Below are 18,184 nucleotides of genomic sequence, written 5' to 3' on the forward strand. Positions count from 1 at the left end.
CAGTCTTCGGAATTTAGTGGATGACATTTTTCCGAAAGTCAGGTGGTATGTCGCCATACATGCATTCTACACACCAACGTGAATAGTCGTTTTATTGCCACTTCCCCCAACGATTTTAGAAATTATGATGAAATGTTATCTAGCCCTTCTGCCTTATTTGATCTTAACTCCTCCGAAGTCTGATTTTGATACTGGATTCGCGGTAAACGGACTCCTGTTTCTTCTTCTGTAACATCAGACAAATTTACCCCCTACTAGAGCCCTCCAATGTATTCTCTCCACCTATCCGCTCTCTCCTCTGTATTTGACAGTGGAATTCCCGTTGCACTCTTAATGTTACTGTTCTTGCTTTTCATTTCACCGAAAGTTGCTTTGACTTTCCTATATGCTGAGTCAGTCCTTCCGACAATCATTCACGATTTCTTCACGTTTTTCATGCAGCCATTTCGTCTTAGCTTCCCTGCGCTTCGTATTTATTTTACTCCTCAACGGCTTGTATTTCTGTATTCCTCAATTTCCCGAACATTTTTGTATTTCCTACTTCCATCGGTCAACTGAAGTATTACATCAGTTACCCATAGTTTCTTTGCACTTACCTTCTTTGTACCTGTGCTTTTCTTTCCAACGTACATGATGTCCTTTTTAGAGATGTCCATTCCTTTTGAATTGTACTGCCTACTGAGCTATCCCTTATAGCTGTATTTTATGTCTTAGCGAACGCCAAGCGTATCTCATCATTCCTTAGCATTTCCGTATCCCACATTTTTCTGTTTTGTTTCTTCCTGACTAATGTGTTAAACATCACTACTACATTGTGATCTGGCTCTATACCTGGGTACGCCTTACAATCCAGTACCTGATTTCGGAATCTCTGTCAGACCTTGATGTAATCTAACTGAAATCTTCGCGTATGACCCTACCGTTTCCGTGTGTACCTCCTCCTCTTGTGATTCTTGAACAGAGTATTTGCTATTACTAGCTGAAACTTATTACAGAACTCTATTAGTCTTTCTCCTCTCTCATTTCTTGTCCCAATCCCATATTCTCCTGTAACCTTTCCATCTACTCCTTCCCCCACAGCTGCATTCCAGTTCCCCATAACTACTACATTTGCATCTCCCTTTACGTACTGTATTACCCTTTCAATGCCCTCTACCTCTTCAGCTTTTGACCTCGGCATGTATACCTGAACTGTCGTTGTTGGTGTTTGCTTGCTGTCGATTCTGATAAAACCAACCCTATCACTGAACTGTTCACAGTAACACACTCTCTGCCCTAACTTCCTGTTCATACTGAATCCTACTTTCGTTATGCCATGGTTGGTTCAAATGGCTCTGAGCACTATGCGACTTAACTTCTGAGGTCATCAGTCGCCTAGAATTTAGAACTAATTAAACCTAATTAACCTAAGAACATCACACACATCCATGCCCGAGGCAGGATTCGAACCTGCGACCGGAGCGGTCTCTCGGCTCCAGACTGTTGCGCCTAGAACCGCACGGCCACTCCGGCTGGCGTTATGCCATTTTCTGCTGCTGTTGATATATTACTCTGTACCAGAAATTCTTGTCTTCTTTCCGTTTCACTTCCCTGCCCGTACCACGTCTAGACTGAGTCTTCGCATTTTCTTTTTCAGGCTTCCTAGCTTCCTTACCACACACAAGCTTTTTGCATTCCACGCCCCAACCAATGGCAAACAAATGGCATGCTTGGAACTAGAGTACCATAAGGCTGTTTAGCCAACAGTCCTGTAGTCTCCGAAATACTCCATGTCTTCCATGTGAGAATATTAGCATCTGGAAAGGCTTCAAGGCCACCATAATCTGCTTGATTGCCCCACACAACAGCAAGTGTGAGCCAAGTACTACCTCCAAACACTGCCTGTACATCACAGGTAAAGTTTACCAATGGAGAGATCATCATGACATCTTTTCAAATACAGGCCACATTGTTTGTCTTTAATGCTTTGGTTTCCATTGCCTCCTGCATCTTCATGCCAACGATCATTGCTGATTCTTCTGCCTTTAGAGGTAGTTTCCCACCCCAAGTACAAGAGAGTGCCCTTAACTTTTGTCCGCTTCTCCACCCACTTTGGCAAGGGAAGGAAGTCTTTGGCTGCCAATGCTGACCTTTAATCAAAATTTAAGCTGTGGCGGGTTTCGAGTACACTCTGATCGCTAATCAAATACCCTAACCACTTTTAATTATTATCAGAGTATTACTGGTACTATTGTGAAACTTCAGAAGACAATAGTCGGATCAGCAGGTAATATAAGCTGCAAATATGAGAAGAAAAGATTATGATAACAATATAATGCAAAAAGAGAAAAGGAAAATGCAGTGAACATACCCGACAAACCACTACCAAGGTAGTGTTAGATATCAACAAATTATTTATCTAGTTTCCTTAAAATTTTTATTTTTATATCAATTTTTTAGTTTTATATAGAATTAAAGAGCAGAAGGACAAAAAACTGATATATTCTAAATCGCAAAGTAAGCCTTTCGTCTAGAGAAAAGTTCTTGTCTAACTGCAACGATTCTATAAGCTCTTGTGTACATATGCTTCATCTATACACATTCTACAGTAGAACTGGAGCGATACTGAAGCAAGAGAGAAAAACAAAACGGGCAGGTAAACTAGGAGAGAACAAGCCGGAGCAAAACAGAAGGGAACATAAATCACAAGGGAAAAGCCTGTCATCAAGAAAACACAAAAACCAAGACCTTGAAGACGAGAAACAAGAGTCATCGTGTTGGCGAAGAGGTCTCGATATCGAGACAGTAGCAAGCATGACCAATAGGCAGTGATCATGGACTGCCTCAATGGTATGTGATCTTTTCCCTCGTCTTCTACGAACTAATGTACGAAGTGTCGCAGCAACAACAATACGGTATGTTTTCGAGTGTGGAAAGAAGGAAGAATCTGGGTGCAGTATCATGTCCGTAGTGTACACCCTCAGAAGATCGATTGAGGAAGGCCAATTGTGTCTTGACGCAAGACCAGTTGTCATATTATCTCCCCCAAATAAAACGATGTCGTATCCTACATGAATACATAAATCTGTGTCGCTAAGACCAATACGGGAAAGTGGCTCATTCGTTGGAGTCAAGTTATTTACTACCTCACACTCCGAGGATGCTACGCTCATAAACAAAATCGGAAGATTGGTATTGAACCAAACTGTCGTATAGGCTGTTATCGGCGATTCCCTTTCAACGAGATTCGGGCAAGGTTTTCCTCCCCAACGAGTCTAGGAATTCCACGGTGAGGACAGGTCTCCATAAAATATCAGGTCCTAAATAGCTCACTGCAAGATAGGAGCCACGAATTTCTTTTAACTTATAGCTTATGCGACCAACATCAGTAGGTGGTTCAAGACTAGCAGGACAGACAGAGAGAAATAAACGAGAGATAAATGTGTGAGTTTCATGAGTGTTCACCAAAACAGTACGTGGCACATATACCATCTGCGCCTTCCTTTGTATATCAGTCAGGTCCATCTCCCGAAAGCAATGAGGCTTTCTTACCATGAGAGGTTCCATGCCCTCTTTTGCATGTCGTCTTTCATTTTCATCAATTTGATCACTGTTTTATGTTATTGCACAGTGGTAACAGGCCCAATTAGGTTATTCTAATGAAAGTAGAATTTGGGTAAACATTTTTGGAATACAGTGATCAATAGATTATTATATTTTAACTATAGTTCAGTCTTGATCACAAGTCAGTTGACTTTGTAGCAGCTGAGGAGAGCTCCGCCTACCATCCTCCAAGGAAGCCATGGGTCTGAGGATGGTTATGTAAAAATAACCGAAACCGGTCACCTATGTATTCAGACATAAGTATTGTGATCAAGACTGAACTTTAGTTGTGATCAAGACTGAACTTTAGTTAAAATATGTAATGAAAGTATTGGTACTGAGAGCTCAAAATACTTTTCACTTCATTCCTATTCATGTTTGGATACTTCCCTGTGTGGCCCGTGCGTGGCGAGCACCGGAGGACGCGGCACACTGCGTTTCCGGTCGGGGGCTGCACTTCTGCGAATACTGGGAGGATCGTACATCAGTGGGCGTAAGCGCCTGGCGCAACGACTGATGTCGGTCGAGTTTCGCCTATTGTATGCAGAGCGAAACGACCTGTGAGACGTCTGAGTGTCGCCGCACTTTATGTGTTTACCGTTCCGGCGCGTCTGGAACTAAGACTGCAGGCGACGACTGACTGCATTGTCTCCACGACTCTGAGAATACTCGTGGACCGTGCCGCGCTGGGCACGGCTGTCTGGCGCCGGATGGCCAGTGGTCTAGGCATGTTGTTTCCGTAACCGGTCAAACGGCAAGTTCAGTGACCTCAGCTGAATAGCAGAGGCATGATTGGGCAACTTAAACTGAGGCAAGTTGACGTCATAAAGCCCTGCTCTAAATTCGGGGGAACGGTTGCGACAGGCGCGAATGATGTTCTGAGACAGTGTGGGGGGAATTTTGGAATCAGCACAGAATGCTGATTCGCGGTTTTCGCGGATAGAAGGGAGTTGAGCGATGTTGGCTTGACTCTAGCGTTGTGCTGGCGCAGTGCATTCGCGATTTGATCTTCGTTGGAGTCGGACGGTCTTGCGACTTCGTCGCACTTTTTGGGCAGAATTTAGAATCCTCGGACAGCCTTCGAGGCCAGGGGTTGAAACAGAGTAGCTGCACAGCAGAAATCCGCGCCTACATCATCAGAACGCTGTCTACCGACGGCTTGCTACAGATTTCAGGACTGGTAAAGTATTTTGCGGTTCCAGATTTGTAGAACCTATAAATTTTATACTGAAGTCCTCAACAGCATGCGCGCTCGCTATACTTCAAGTCCACCTTGCTTGCTTTTCCGTGTGATCCCATTTGAGCTCTCACTACTAATCGTGATACTGCAATATAGTAGGGAGAGTAATATTTGATTCATTATCGTCAGTCTATTGCATCACAGAGAGTAGGAGCCCCTTGTTCTCGAGCCCCCTCTTATTCTCATAACAGTTCAGCGTACCCTAATCTTTAACCTACTGTCTGTGTCTATAATCATGTGCCTTTATGTTCTGATGTATAATAAATCTCATTGTAATATTTAATCTCCCTATCATTTAGTAGATATATGCAGAATTCCATTTCCTGTTGTTTATTATGATAAATTTCCCTTTTCTTTCTCTGGGTAGATTACGATTTTTCTTAAATTATTGTGAATGTGGACTCCCTGTCTTACCAACTAGCAGGATCCACCATTATTTCCTTTCGTTTCTGTTGTGCGCATAATTAATTAGGTGGTAGGTAAGGAAGGGGTCGAGTGCCCCTCTCGTTCCCATGCAAAATTCGTCAGAATTAAAGAGATACAAACTCTTCCATCACGGCACCTTGCAACCACCTCGTACCGGAAATAAAATACGTGTCATTTCCATAAGAAACGACCAAACAGCTGTTGCAGTTTCTTCGCCATCATAGAGGGAACCGGATAAACTTCGGCCAAGTAATAAGTTTAAATAAGACATATGTGTCCAGTATTAGGACTTTATGGAGCAGAGTGAGAGAACGCCTTTCATGTTCTAGTATCGCTCCCTGAATGTAGTCCGTAAAAAACTTCCAGTTGAGCATCGCCATCTAGAATGGACAACGACCAATGATCATGTCCATTATACTCGTAATTATCCTGGCTGATATGTCGTGGTCGGTTGATGAATTTTGACTCAATTCCCAACGTTTGGAGCTCCAATGTCAGGCGCGTAATGGTGCCCCTTAGGGATATGGCAGCAAGAGAGGGGAAGAAAACCAATGTGGACTCCGTGTGCATACCGGGGGGAGTCATTCCAGATGTGGAAAGGGTCCTTCCGGTTGCAGTGAAGGGTACAGGGTGCACCCATCTGCAGGTGGTCGCTCATGTCGGCACCAGTGATGTGTGTCGCTATGGATCGGAGGAAATCCTCTCTGGCTTCCGGCGGCTATCTGATTTGGTGAAGACTGCCAGTCTCGCTAGCGGAATGAAAGCACAGCTCACCATCTGCAGCATCGTCGACAGGACTGACTGCGGACCTTTAGTACAGAGCCGAGTGGAGGGTCTGAATCAGAGTCTGAGACGGTTCTGCGACCGTGTGGCCTGCAGATTCCTCGACTTGCGCCATAGGGTGGTGGGGTTTCGCGTTCCGCTGGATAGGTCAGGAGTCCACTACACGCAGCAAGCGGCTACGCGGGTAGCAGGGGCTGTATGGCTGCGGCAATTTATTTTGATAACATTTACAAAACGTGACAGGTCTAATGAGGAGACTACGTACACTTGTCCGCCTTATTCTGGAGCATTTCTATGCAGTGTCGGATTTGCATCAGATAGGCCTGACAAAGTTCAAAGAAGGGCAGCTCGTTTTGTGTTATCATGAAACAGGGGAGAGAGTGCCACCGATATGTACGCAAATTCCTGTCACTCATTAAAATAAAAGAGTTTTTCCTTGCGCAGGAAATTCTCATGAAATTTTAGTCACCAAATTTTTCCTTAGCGATTGAAATTATTTTTTGTGCCGCGGACATCTGGAGAAATAACCACCATAACAAAACATGAGAGATCAGAGCTTGTATGTATAGCTTAAAGTCTTTGTTTTTCCTGCATGCTGTTGAGAGTGGAACGTTAGAGAAATAGCTCGATGGTGGTTCAGCAAGATCCCAGCTAGGCACTTAATCGTGGATTCTAGAGTAATCATTTAGAAGTTGGTGTAGATGTGCGCTTTCTCCGCGTCGACTCTGTTCGGCACACTGGGTGACGCTGACAAAGGTATTCACTTTGCTCGCTATTGACGATAGTAGCTTGAAGGTCCAATTCTTGTAAACAAACAGTAACAAAGTATTCCTTGTAACTACAAAATGATTTCTTCAGCTGAATCTATACTCTGCAGCTTACAGCGAACCACATCCTACAATCCTTGCCATCCCACTATAGTGTAGATGGTGTCCATAGTGTTTGTGTAATATAAAGTCGATCTAGGTGTGCTGATTTCCGTAGCTCGCGGAATCCACACATGTACTGTCACGATAGGGCACAACACACTGTCACGAACTTAGCCCAAGTATACACCCACTATCACACAACTCCACTGCCAGCACTGTGCTGCTATCCTCCACAGTTTGTAAATTAGCGTGATTCATCAGTTAGCTGTAAATTCACTTCAGAAAAATCTGTCTTCTGAAAGGCCATTCAGCGACACTGTAATATATAGAAGTTTTAGAAGAGGCTATGTAACTGCTCAGTCTACATCCGTCCTTTCTTCCTGTTGTGACTATTAAATTAACGTAAAATTAAGACCGATTCAAACGACTCAAAACCGATTGTTTATACTGTAACACATAATTACTACAATAACCACTTCCTTTGTAAATCTCATCATGGTTACGATATGTGTGTTTATACAGGGCCTTTATCTTCACATTACAATGTCATTCCGACATGCATGAACATATGCCTGTAATGTGAAGATACACACACAGAATAATACAGATATTGGAACCATCAATAATGTATCCATACCTCGATGTGCTGAAATGACAATGAAATACTTGTCTCTCCGTATGCCTAAGGGTTGTGGACAAGCAAGCGGTCCTGGTTCGCGTACCTGTCCGTCAGAAATTCTCATACATTGCAAACAGCGCACGTCAATCCAAATCTGAAAATTCGAATCCATTTCGTAATGTTTGTAAACCACTTGAGTCTTGACAGCGTTCCGCAATATTGTCAGATTTCGGCAGTATGCTCCTGTGACTGTTCATCCCATCAAGGCTATCTCAAAAGACACTCAACACTACCCTACCCTGTGATGCTTGGGTTTTCGCCTTTCTCGGCCGGATGAGAGATGTAATGTTTTGCGATAAGTCCAGTTTGTTGCTTAAACTCTTAGGGTGATGTCTTTATTGTTAACAGAGTAATTAGTTCACTCACGATTTTTGTAAGTGGTCAGCCAGTCACATTTCCCTGTGCCGTTATTTTAGCTCATATTTCGTTTTACTTACGTTTTAATCCCATTCTCATAATGCCTGTGAGGTAGACTGACTGTGTAGATGGTCACGAGTGAGGTTGGAGTGAGTGAGCGAGTGTGTGTCGTCTTAAAACGTTTGTTTGCGTGTGTCCTTTTTTCGGTTTTCTCCTCACCCTGTTTCCCATTTTATCCACATTCGTTTTCTTTGTAAGAGCGCTGATAAGCTCGCCGTTGATCACTCGTTAACGACAAACACACACACATACACACACACACACACACACACACACATACACACACACACGCACGCACACACGCACACACACACACACACACACACACACTCACACACACACACACACACACACATTTCCTGCGGTGATGAATCCATTTGCTTCCACTGACTGCTCTGTTCCTCTAGCTAGTACTCATAGTGATACACACACCACTCAACCACGCTAATTAGACGGTTAAGAGAATGATTTTGTGTGGTACGAAAGACGTGTTACATTTCTCCTATGGGTCGGTTCGACAGACATTTTGAATCTGCATATAGATCTACATACATACTCATTGAAACACTGTGAAGTGCATCACTGAGCGTAGTTCTCATTGTACCAGTTATTATTACTTCCTCCCATTCCATTCACGTATACAGCGCGGAAAGAACCACCGTTGAAATGCCTCTGTGCGCACTGTAATTAATATACGAGGGCGTGATGAAAAGTAATAACTCGAACTTTTTTTGTAAAAACTTTTTGAACAAAACATGTCTACATATTTGCAGTCTTTTGTGGCTATAGAACTCAGAGAAATGACCATGTACGAGGTATGTCAGAAAATTAATGAGACTTACTTTTTATCTTTCAAGGTTTTTTTTTTTTTTTTTTTTTTTTTTTTTTCAAACAGCAATATTGTCCCCTTCAAGTTAGTTGACTTCGGAAGCTACACACCGCCGGGATCGTTGTTCCCAGTCTTGATAGCTACGCATGTCTTTAACATGTCGGTTATATTCTTTTGATTGTTCTACAGGGTCTGAAAGTAACACCATTTTAAGACATTTTTCGTGAGAAGGAAAATGTCACAATGACCAAACTCAGGTGAATAGAGCGGCTGTAGTCGACAGGAACACTTCTTGAAGTCAAAAATTCCGTATTGGAACTGACCGTGTGACTTGAGGCAGCATCCACTTTCCTATAATGTTAGGTCTCTCTCGATTCGTTATTTTCCGAGCCTTCTGCTTAAAACACATGTGTGAGTGTGTGTCCTAGAGGAACAAATTCTTTGCGCACCATACCCCCCAGTGTCAAGCAAGCAAATCAGCATTATTTTCATCTTTGATTTGCTCATGCGAACTCTTTCCGGTCGAGGAGCTGTCTCAGTGTTCCACTCAGTACTCTGCCGCTTAGAATCATACTCAGATATCCAGGACTCATCACCTGTGACCACAGTAGTGAACTATTCGTGTTCATTGGCAATGCTCTCAAGATAAGCAACTAACGCGTCTCTTTGATTGTTCTGCTCAGTTGTGGGATTTTTCGGCACCATTTTGGCCGTTCTTTCCGAATGTGTCCGTCTCCTTAGCTGAGTGGCCGCACGTCCGATGACATGCAACGGGCCCTGGCTCGACCCCTCGTCGGTTCGGACATTTTCCCGAATCAGGGACTGGGTGATGGGTCAAGTGAGTAGACCTGCAACTTCACGACCGAACTCCCCAAGGTGGGGTTTCCCAGCCGTCAATGTACCATACAATTTCGCATGTGCCAATTTTAGGTCAAAATTTGATATACGGCGAAACTGTTTACGTTTAACAGGGCACGTATCATAATTGTTGCTTAACATTGGTATGATTCCACAAGAACTCGCCCTCTTTACATATTTTCGTCGGATTTTGAAGTTGAAAGTCTCCCTGATTCAAAATTGTTCAAGTGGCTCTGAGCACTACGGAGCTTAACATCTGAGGTCATTAGTCCCCTAGATTTAGAACTACTTAAACACACACATCCATGCCCGAGACAGGATTCGAACCTGCGGCCGTAGCAGCAGCGTGGTTCCGGGCTGAAGCGCCTAGAACCGCTCGACATAAAGTTTCCCTGAGCGACGTTCATTATCAACGTGTTCTCGGCCATCCAAAACTGATTTGTGCCAGTGAAAAACTTCCGCTCTTGGTAAGAAATGTTCCCCATACGTCTGTTTCCACTTATCGAAGATCATACTCGCTGATACCCTAAGTTACACACAGAACTTGATGGCATGACATTACTCTCAATTTTGCTGTTAGATTTTCACACAACGAAAACACGACTGATAGCGCTCTCAAAAATCACTTGACGCCTGTACGGAGCTGAAACTTGGACTGAGCATCTAGAAAAGATGAACACACTGGACTACACAATTAGAGCTACACAGCGTTTCCAGATCGCTCACACTGTTGTCATCTCATTGCTTTTCCCATACCCTCATATAATTTAAACATGTCGATGCGTGAAAAACAGCGTGCTGCAATTAAATTTCGAATTGAATAGTTCGTCCACACATGGAGAACTCTCTCCTTCAACATGACAATTCCACACAACACACGAGCGCTACATCGCTACATCTGCCATGCGCTCACTGTCATCGACATCCACAATACAGTTCCGATTAGGCCGCATTATATTTGTATATTCATCTGCATGAAGAATTTAATGATTATCTTCGAAGATTTCACTTTGCTAGTGATTAAGTGGTGGGTCCATCAAGAAATACAAACATTCTGCAGTGACGGTATAAACAAACTGGTCACTCACTGGTAGAAATGCGTTCATCGCTAGACGTGTATACATGTAGAATAAAGATGCAGCATGCTAATAATGTTAGTTTTATTTAAAAATCTCTGGGAGTTTTCACATAAAAATATTCGAAGGCATTACTTTTCAGCGCACCCTTGTAATCTTATCCTCACCACCCCTACTGGAGTAACATCTTACAGTATGTTCATAGATTTATCATTTAAACATGATTTTTCAAACTTTGTAAGTAGGCCTTCTCTGGATAGCATGCGTCTGTTTTCAAGTTTCCGCCAATTCTTTTCTTCAGCATTTGTGTGACGCTCTACCACTGGTCAAACAAAACACTATCATTCGTATTGCCCTACTTTGTATATCTCCAATAACCCCTGTTAGATCTCACTTGTACAACTACCAGAAAGCCAGCAATATTCTAGGATGATTTCTAAGCAGTCTTGTAGTTTTATTGCCATTTCCTTTGTCTAAAAGCGAGCCTACGTGACTGTTCCATTTCAGATCCATATTAAATGACACACACAGGTTCTTGTATTAGTTGATCGACTCCAGTTGCGATTCGTCGATATTGTGGTCACAGGATACTGAAGAAACTTTCTGGCAGATTAAAACGGTGTGCCGAACCGAGACCCAAGCTCGGGATCCTTACCTTTCGCAAAGTGTACTAAGTTTTTTGTTTTCTTACACGAAAAATTACAAATTTATGAAGATCCAAGCAAACTGAGAATTGTTGCACCTCTCTGGAAACCTATACGACTAAATATTTGTGCAGCTTTTTCCACATAATATGTCCTTCTTTATAGGTAACTTCATCATATGTGTGAACCCTGAGGTTATTATTAATATTATCTGCAAGGTCATTAATGTAAAGTATGTGCAGAAAGGGTCCCAAAACACTTCTCTGGGCCACAGCCAATATTAATTCTACATCTGTCGATAACTCGACTATTAAAATAACAGTCTGCGTCCTTCCTACCAATAAATTTCTTTTGGTACCTCACACGATCATGCTTTTGATAATAAGCATAGGTGTGGAAGAGAGCTACATGGCTTTCGGGATTCATGTAAAAAAAGGGTGAATTGAGTTTAGAATGATCGATGATTCCGGAATCAGTGATGGCCGTCATGAAGAAGTTCACTCGGTTCGAGATGCTTCATAATCTTTGAGCTCAGAATATGTTGTTAGAGCCTACGATAAATTGATGTCAGTGATAGTGGACACCAGTTTTGTGGATCCCTTCTGCTCTCACCCTTGGATCTATGTTTTCTTCCCCCTGTTGATCACGGTTTTTTGTTACAAGGATTTACGGCAGATTTTGGTTGGAAGAGAGGCTAACTCACCCGCTAATTCCATCTGATATGGATCCTATCGGGTCATGAAACTATTTTCCATTTTAGCGACTTAACACACCACTCGCACCAATACATATACATTGTTTGAAAGTGTTATAAACAGACGTGTAGGTGTGATAGACCACGTATATACGTTTCGTAGGGAGAAAATGTTCACTGACTCTTCCAAGCGATGCTACACTATGCGATCAAAAGTATCCAGACACTCACAAAAACATACGTTTTTCATATTAGGTGCATTGTACTGCCACCTACTGACAGGCACTCGATATCAGTGACCTCAGTAGTCATTAGGCATCGATAGACAGCAGATTGGGGCGTTGCGCCGAAATGATGGACTCCGAACGTGATCGGGTGATTGGGTGTCACTTTGTCATACGTCTGTACGCGAGATTTCCACACTCCTAAACATCCTTAGGTCCTTTGTTTCCAATGTGATAGGGAAGTGGAAAAGTGAAGGGACATGTGCAGCACAAAAGTGTAGAGGCCGACTTCGTCTGTTGACTGACAGAAACCGCTGACAGTTGAAGAGGGTCGTAATGTGGAATATGCAGACATCTATCCAGACCATCACACAGGAATTCCAAGCTGCTTCAGGATCCACTGCAAGTACTATGACATTAGGCGGGAGGAGAGAAAACTTTGATTTCATGGTCGAGCTGCTGCTCATAAGTCACACATCATGCCGGTAAATGCCAAACGACGCCTCGCTTGGTGTATCGAGCGTAAACATTGGACGATTAAACAGTGGATGAACGTTGTGTGGAGTGACGAATCACGGCACACAATGTGGCGATCCTATGGCAGGGACTAGATATGGCGAATACCCGGTGAACGTCATCTGCCAGCGTGTGTAGTGTCAACATTAAAATTCGGAGGCGGTGGTATCATAGTGTCGTCGTGATTTTCATGCATGGGGATTGCACCCCTTGTTGTTTTGGGAGGCACTATCGCAGCATAGGTCTTCATTGATGTTTTAAGCACCTTATTGCTTCCCACTGTTGAAGAGAAATTCGGGGATCTCGATTGCATGTTTCAACACGATCGAGCGAGCACATGTTCATAGTGCACAGCCTGTGGCGGAGTGGTTACACGACAATAACATCCCTGTAAAGGACTGGCCAGTACAGAGTCCTGAGCTGAATCCTATAGAGCACCTTCGCGGTCTTTAGCGACGTTGACTTCGTGGCAGGTCTGACCAATTGGCCTCGATACCTCTCCTTAGTTCAGCGCTCCGTGACGTATGGGCTGCCATTCCCCAAGAAAGCTTCCAGCACCTGATAATGCCTGCGAGAGTGGAAGCTGTCATCAAGGCCAAGGGTGGGCCAACACAGTATTACCTCTGGAGAGTGTCACGAACTTGTAAGTCATTTTCATTCAGGTGGCGGGTTACTTTCGATCACATAGTGAAGGTGTCTTTTGCTCAAGAGTATACCGCTGACAGGCGTCAGGGTGTAGGCGACGTGTGGCATACACACTGAAGGGCCACAGAAACAGGTATAGGCATGCATATTCAAATGCAGAGATATGTAATCAGGCAAGATACTTTGTGTCTGGCGCAGTTCTTAAAACGGGTACTGGTGCTACAACGGCAGGTTAGCAAGGTTGGACGTGGTGTTATATTCCGCGCAGTAGCGATGGGACGCAGCATCTTCGAGGTAGCGATGAAGGGGGATTTTCCAGTACGACAATTTCACGAGTGTACCATGATTATCAGTAATCCGGTAAAACATCATTTCTTCGACATCGGTGCGACCAGAAAAAAATCCTACACGAACGATACCAACGACGACTGAAGAGAATCGTTCAAAGTGACAAAAGTGCAACCATTCCGCAAATTGCTGCCGATATCAAAGCTGGGCTATCAACAAGTGTCAGCGAGCAAACCATTCAACTAACCATCATCGATATGGGCTTTGGGAGCCAAAGGCCCACTCATTTACCCATCATTACTGCACGACACAATGCTGGGCCCATAAACACCGACATTTTGCTGTTAATGACTGGGAACATGCTGCCTGGTTGGACGAGTCTTGTTCCAAATTGTATCGAGAGGATGGACGTGTACGGGTATGAAGACAATTTCATGAATCCATGGACCCTGCAAGTCAGCATGGAACTGCTCAAGCTGGCGAAGGCCCTGGAATGGGATGGGACGTGAGAAGTTGGGGTGATATGGGACCCCTAATACGTCTAGATACGATTCTGACATGTGTCACGTACGTAAGCATCCTGTCTGATAACCTACATCTACTAATGAAATTGTGCATTCTGACTGACTTGGAATATTTCAGCAGGACAGTTCAACACCCCACACGTCCAGAAGTCCTAGAGTGGCCCAGGGACACTCTTATGAGTTTAAACATTTTCGCTGGCCACCAGAATCCCCAGACATGAACATTATTGACCATATCTGGAAACCTTATAACGTGCTGTTCAGATGAGATGTCCACACCCTCTTAAGGATGTATGGACAGCCCTGCAGGAATCATGTTGCCAGTTTCCTCTAGCACTACTTCAGATATTGGTCGAGTCCATACTACCTCGCATTTCGGTACTTCTGCGTGCTCACGGGGCCTTACACGATATTAGGCAGGAGTAGCAGTTTCTTTGGCAGTATATTTGCGACATGTCTTGCCTCCAATTCAGTCACCTGCTCCACTTTGAAAGGAAAATGTGGTCGACAGTGTCTCAAGTATGCCTGTGGATTACATCACTTCGCTCTTTTCAGTCCTGAGCGCATGGTGAGAACATAAAGATGCGTAGAAAATAGTGTCTCCCGCCACGTATGAGGTCCTGGTGAGAGATTTCGCCTGATGTTATGCAGCCCACATTACAGAACTGTTATACGGTGCCTAATTCGTGACAATTCTCGGCCGCAATCATTCGCCTAAAATATCTTTCTCCCTCTGAGACAACTATTCTTCAAGTGTTTTTGCTGAAAATGACTTCATCTAGTTATAGACTCATGTAGTAAACAGAGATAAATATGTGATTAGTATACCCTACGAGTTAGGTGAAATCTCGTCGTCCCAGGGCCGACGAATACAATGAAAAGACGCCATCTGTGACCAGGAAGTATCACCGAACATTTTGTCCCTAACAGAAGTTGTTCCCTTCAATGTGATGTGTTACCCCTAGACGTTTAATTTAGTGACTCTGCAATACACATCTACCATCTTAGGAAATATTTCTTACAGCACTGTTTTCGTTCAAATATAGGAAACCGATTACCGCTATTCCACATTGAGCCGTGTTGGTTCCTGTCTATAATATAAGTGGTGAGACTCTGTTACTCAATAACAGCTTCGTTGGTGGTGCCACAGAGAGCGTGAGCACCGAGTTAAGAGCCGCTAACGTATGAGAAACTTGATCTCGCGGCCAAGAGGCAACATAACCATTCTCAACTGGAGCGTCCACTACTAGCAGACAAGCTAAGTGAGCGCCTTCAAAAGAGCGTGCGGGCGAGTCCATGACAACGGCACCAGCGGATAGGCGTGTGTGGCCTCAGCAGGCGAGGTGGTCAACTACACATCGTGCGAAGAAATCATCGGGTCGCTGAAGGCAGTCAGAAGAAGTTTGCTGTACCAGTCACCACTTGGGAAAGCCCTGTTCATCCGAAAGAACTATATGAGCACGATTCTGAACCTAGCCTGTCACAGTGAGCGTGTGCCCCAAAACTGACTTTAAAATACGAGGGATATTCGGAAAATAAGTTCAGATCGGTCAAGAAATGGAAACCAATGTGAAAATCTAACAAATGTTTGCACATATGTGTTCGACAGTGTCTGAAGTATGCCTGTGGGTTACATCACTTCACTCTTTTCAGTTCTGAGCGCATGGCGAGAACATAAAGATGCATGGAAAATAGTGTCTCCCGCCAAGTATGAGATCCTGGTGTTATGCAGCCCACATTACAGAACTGTTATACGTGACAATTCTCGGCCGCAATCCGCAGGGGCAATGAAAACGCTACTGCAGCGTTTTCGATGGGAAGTGTTTAATCACACGCACTACAACCCGTAATTGACTTCTTCTGTGTTTCATCTATGCTCACATTAACTACTGCCTAAGGAGACAACATTTTTTCACAGACAACGAGCTATAGATGAGCATTGAGAAATGGCGCGAAGCACAGGCGGCTGCCTTCTATGACGAGTGTATTGGAAAGTTGGTACAACGCTACGACAAATGTCCAAGTCCTAGTGATGACTATGTAGAGCAGTGGCTGGAAACTGTAGCTAACTGTTATAGATAAAATATTTCTGATAATCACAGTGGTTTCCATTTCGCGATCAATAGCAACTTACTTTGGGAATAGCCCTAGTAGAGTATAATCTGTTCAGCGCTATGTACCATGTCTCGTTTCTGTTAAGCGCAGTTTCCGTTTACTTTACGCTTAACACTTGCAGACATTCTTGAATGCAGTGTGCTGTTGTTCGTGGTAAATGGTTTCAGCCGGTTAATTGATCTTGCCGTTGTGGGAGGAAATTAAATGTTTTATCTTACGATTTAAATTGGCTGTTTTATCAGTTTGTGTCCCAGGGGTAGGCCGTGAGAATAGTTTGATACCGCTGGTCTCATTTCAGTTGGCGACTGCGTTTGGTCCTAATTTTTGGCGATGTGATTTTCGTAAGATGTATTAATTGACACTCTGTATGCTTCATTTCATTTGCACTGTCCTTGCGTGTTTCAAACAACCTGTGGTAAGGTTCTATGTGACCAAACTGCTCAGGTCATCGGTCCCTAGGCTTACAAACTAATTAAACTAACTTAAACTAGCTTACGCTAAGGACAGCACACACACCCATGCTTGAGGAAGGAGTCGAACCTCCGACGGAGGGAGCCGCGCGGTCCGTGACAAGACGGCCTAGACTGCGGGGCTAAACCACGGGGCTTCAAGCTACTTGTGTTACCCCGTACCAGGTCTGCGAAGACTCCCCGTATAACTGTTCAAGTGCTTACAACTATTGCCACAAGTTAGAGCTATTGATGTTTCACTTGTTCTTATTATTTATGAGTGGAATTAGTGAACGAATTGCCATTAGATAGACGCACTGCTTATGTTTATTCTGGTTTCTGTTTAACTGGCATTCTGGTGCAGAGTCCCTCATCGAAGACTTAATCATTGACGTCATCGATTAGTCATGTGATGCCCTCTATTCACCTATCCTATATGATAAAAATCAATTGCCCTATCTATAAAATGGTGGGAAATTTAAATTTTAGTGGGGTTTTCCCCTACTCCTGTGTAAATTGGCTGTTGTCCCAAGTACAAATCCGACAGAAAATTAAAATGGCGATCCGACGAGGCGACCAGGGTATTCTGACTCTATGACGTCAGAAACCAATATGTAGAATACTTGCGCAGCTTTAGAACGACGTCGGAAATGCTAGGACAAAGGGCAGTAGCTTGCCTGTAGAAACCTGTAAGGTTATTAATAGCTGCCAGATCACTGTGTAATTCCGTCCTAAGTCAAGCAATTCACATTGCTTAAACAGTTTTTTATATTTGGTTGGCACATAATGTCATACATTTTGAACTATATACTGTGTGGTAGGAACAGTTGTGTCTGTACTTAAGGCCATGCGGGGAAATGGAATGGCACTCCAATCTCCGCCAGCGGCATTACCTGACATGGAGCTGTCAGTCTCCTCTCCGATCCAGGCCCGTTCTGCTAACGTAATCCTACTTACTTCCTTAGCTAAAATCCAAGCTGTATGCTACGTAGTAGGAACAATTTTGTCTTTAGACAACTACCTTGGCATGGAGGGCTCCACTTTTGCAGCCGCAAAGTTCATGATCGCCAGACTGGTCTAGATGTCCGCCACCTTCCTGCCCGCTGTAATCAGCTGAGAGCCAAATCATTGCGCACCACTACTGCCATCGGAAGGTGAGCGGGGTCAAACCCTCAGCCAACAGTAAAGCCGTACCATATAAGACGCATGAGTTCCGAGTTAAAATGATGGGAAACATGAGAATTTCAGCAAGAACACTTGTGCTTCAATCCAGATGACAGGGATTTTAAACTGTCGTAACGTGAAAATGGTTATAACCAACACATA

This window comes from Schistocerca gregaria, chromosome 8, assembly GCF_023897955.1.
Source record: "Schistocerca gregaria isolate iqSchGreg1 chromosome 8, iqSchGreg1.2, whole genome shotgun sequence".
NCBI classification, from domain to species: domain Eukaryota; kingdom Metazoa; phylum Arthropoda; class Insecta; order Orthoptera; family Acrididae; genus Schistocerca; species Schistocerca gregaria.